Genomic DNA, 4,108 nt, shown 5'->3' on the forward strand with positions numbered 1-4,108 from the left:
AGAGTGAAGCAAGAGAGAGAGAGAATTTCATAGTCTAGAGAATTTTTTAAGGCTTTTTGTGTGTGTATCTAGTCTATTTTTCCAAAAAAGGGGGAAGGGTATTTGTAAGAGGGGAAAACCAAATGGATGTGTTTCTGCACACCACCACATAGCAGCTGCATGGTGACATGCGGCCATGTGTGGTGTGTTGCGCAACACCCCACTTGGCGTCTCGTAATTCCTCTCAAGCTGTCTTATTTCATATTTTTCCTGATTTTGGTCCAATATTCGTGCTGCTGTTTGGATGCCTTTCAAAGCTCATATTTCTTTGCATTTGGTGTCACTGGAAAAGTCTGGATGTCTAGCTTCCATAGGCTTTGACCTAGTTTGATTTGGAGTTACGGTTGTAGAGATATCATGTCCAGAAGAGAGGTAACACAGTGCAAGAAATAATGCAACAATTTTCTTGGAAAATTCATTTCTTTCATTCCGTAGCAGATATTTTCGAGCCCTGTTTATGGAAGATATTTGGGACATCAAAATTCAATCTTGTTTAGATAGATTGCTCTAATTGTTGCTCAATTGGTACGGTTTTTTGTGTAAAAACAACCCCAAAAATAGCTCTTTTTTACCTGAAAATAGTGAAATATTTAATCAGGGTTTTGGTATTTTATTGATATCTCATCTGTTTTAACTTCAATTTTGGCCCATGATAGTTGTTTTCGAAGGGAAAAATATGATCTAAATGATGGTCCAAACCATTTCCCGATCGGACGATCAAATCAAAAATTCAACTTTTTGACCATCCCTAGTTAGGGTTTTTGGTCTTAATCCTTGCCAAAAATGGCTAAATTGACTTCAAATTCTGTTTCATCTTTCGATTGGGGTAAATTATGTTGCTTTAATTTATTTCCCATTTTCAACTTTAAAAATTATGGTTTTCACATTTTTTGAATTTTAAATATTATTTTGAAGCGTTAATTGGGGCTAGACAAAATACGGTTTTGACATGTGTCATCAATTTAATGCCTAAACAACACTTGAACAAAATGTTTGTTTAAAGGAAAATAATGGTCTAGTTAGGTTCAACACAGAGTGCCATGTCTGGCGATTATAAGTTTTAGCAAAAGCCCAATCTGTTCTTCCTTGCCTGGAGCAGGCACACCAATAAACTTATAAACTTGAGATACGCAGGCAAGGTATTTATTAATTATTTTTGTACGAAACATGATTTAAGCTCTGTGCCTCACTAACATAGTCACCACACAGCTTATAAATACCAAAGGTAGCATCCTAATCTTGGTCTCTAGTCAACTAATCAATTTTATGCCCCCCCCACCCCACCCCAAAAAAAAAAAATAATAAAATAAAATAAAAAAATCCACTAATCAGTTAGGTCCATTGAAGCCTGATTTGTGCCTAGAAATATATGTGTTAGTGTTGGCCATTGAGTTGAATGCTAAAATCAATGTGTGGGATTCAATATGTCAAGATCTAAAAAGTGCATCCACTGTCTTTGGAAATTCTTATAAACAAAAAGGTTGTTTTTGATTTTGTCATTATGTTTGTGTCTAAGAATCTTGTTCTTTGAGAAAGTCAATGTGGATAGAAAACATATTTGATTAGGGAGACTTGGACTTTCAATGTGTTTAGTTTAACAATAAGCTTGATACTAGCCATGTTTTTCAAGTGATAAATAATATAGCCATATGAGTTTGATCACTTTAGCTCTCACTAATACAGCAAGTGTAGGTTACTTAGCACTGTAGAAATTTTGTAGACAAAAGATGATTTGTAAATGCACAAAGGGTAATAAACCTTTCTAGAATTACATGTATTCCCCGCTCAATGTAAATATGTCTCTGGTAGTTTAGCAGGCCATGTACAAGCTTTCACATAGACTACTAATATTATATGATTATATCAACTTGTGAGGTTACATTAAACCCGCATTGAAGCATGGCCAAAGAAGCCTTTGCATTATAGTAGTTAAAGTTCAATTAAAAAACCATTGTAATTGGAAACTACACTTCTGTCGATTGCTTGCTAGAACCCTATGAAGTATAACTGAGATTAATTTGGAACTTAGTGGAATAAATGGCAGTCCTAAAATTGACAAATCTCTTTTGAACAAAATTTTAAAATATCAAAATTTTAAATAAAATTTTGACATGCCTAATATATTCATTTTCATCTTTTATCGGGAATGATCCCTTTTTTTTTATAATGAAAAATAATATATAAAAGAAAAACAAGTGAGGGCCTCAACCATCTCCAACATGAGGGACAAGCACCCAAGAAGGAAGAAAGGAGATAAGGTAGGCCCATCTCAATTACAAAAGGCCACCCAATACGCCACATTGTTAGACAAAAACTTTACAGTCTTAGGAACAAAAATGAAATCCCAAAAAGATAAAGAGGTAAGAGTAGCTTTCAAATCAAAGAAGAATAGAACAGAGAAGCAAGGGAGAAAAGCATATAGGTTAAATAGGGCTTCAATAGGAATGATCCTATTAATTTTTCATTATCATCTTAGGATATTTCATTTTCTTACTTGGAAAATTTGTTTTATGCATTAGGCCTGAAAAAGTACGTAGACATCATTCATGAGTACACTTGCCTTTTTTGTGTGTTTATCCATTGCAGCAATACATAGTTGTTATCATTAAATGCTTTTGTCAAAAGATTATTATATAGCTGAGGAAAGCCAACCCCCACCATATGATATGTTATCATTTTCAATGTATTGTTTTATTCATTAGCCAAGTAAATTTTTTATTTTTTATTTTTTCTATTTAGAGATCCTTGGATTTGTGTTCCAGTTTACTTGAAAGTTAATCTTACCTCGCGCAATAGAGAAAGGTTTGAGATTACAGATAATGCATGATCATCATAATATTTTTTGATAATTTATTAGTTACAACGAGGGAGGGGGATTAGAGTTTAAATATCTCAATTGAAAACACTAGGAGATTTAAGCTATCCGACTCTTGACTTGATCATCACATTTTGTTAGTTTACGAATTTTGTCAATGATATAATGCTTTTGTTTTAAGTTTTTCTTATTTGATAGAAATTGGTGCTTCAATGTGTATTCATTGTTGTTCATGTGACTTGAACCCATTCTTGAGAATTACTCATTCTTGCTTATATGATTGCTCTCCCATGTTTAACTAGAGATTTCACGGATGGTTGACAATCATAAGTCCAATAGTACCATCGTGCATGATAGGATACAATGGAGTATGATTATTATTATTATTATTATTATTATTATTATTATTTTGGTTCCTTTAGACATATGCAAAATTTGACCCTAAAGGGCTCAGCCAAAACCGGATATTGGTCCTTCAGTAATGAACATCCCTAGCTGCTATTACAGAATTGTCTCCACGACTTCAACCATTTTGGTAATTAGATATATCGACAGGAACACTCGATGGAGATGTCATTGTTATACTTAAGGTTTGGCTTCTACTTCTTTTGACGGTAACTATGTCAATTACGTAGGACAATCGGATGCCCCTCAACAAGCATGGGGCCTCATCTCCTTCAGCAAAGAGTAATCTACTAGAATGAGTGAATTTCGGCCGGGAACCTACCTCATTCTCCTGGTTTGACCATGGTATACCTATTAGAAAAAGATTCAATATCTATTACCCTGTTTTGCAAGAGATCAAGTATTGTAAGAGAGAAAATGCATATATCTAATACATTATCAATACTTACCTTATATATGTGACATATATTTATTTTTATTTTTATTTATGATAATTACACAAATGTGTGTAATTCAAAAGGTTTTAGAGCTAAAGGTTGTTTCTAGTGCAAAATGTTCTTATTCCACAATATTAAAAATATATCACTAAATATAATGCAAAGATAGCATACACACATGGTAGATTATGAATCTTGTTAGGGTTTTAAAGTTCACTTTCTCTCAACTTAATTCCCATCTTTTAAAATTATATAGATGAATTGAAAAGGTCAAGCCTTGCCGCAAAGGCACTCCGTCTTCTTACAAAGGTGTGTTGATGGTGAAACTACATTTCCAAAATTAGTGGTTTCTACGAGTCGGATCAAGTTGGGTTTGTGTTCAACCTGCACCTGACTAGATCAGATTGGGTGG

This window comes from Quercus suber, unplaced genomic scaffold (assembly GCF_002906115.3).
Source record: "Quercus suber isolate HL8 unplaced genomic scaffold, Cork oak 2.0 scaffold_330, whole genome shotgun sequence".
In the NCBI taxonomy this organism is placed as follows: Eukaryota; Viridiplantae; Streptophyta; class Magnoliopsida; order Fagales; family Fagaceae; genus Quercus; species Quercus suber.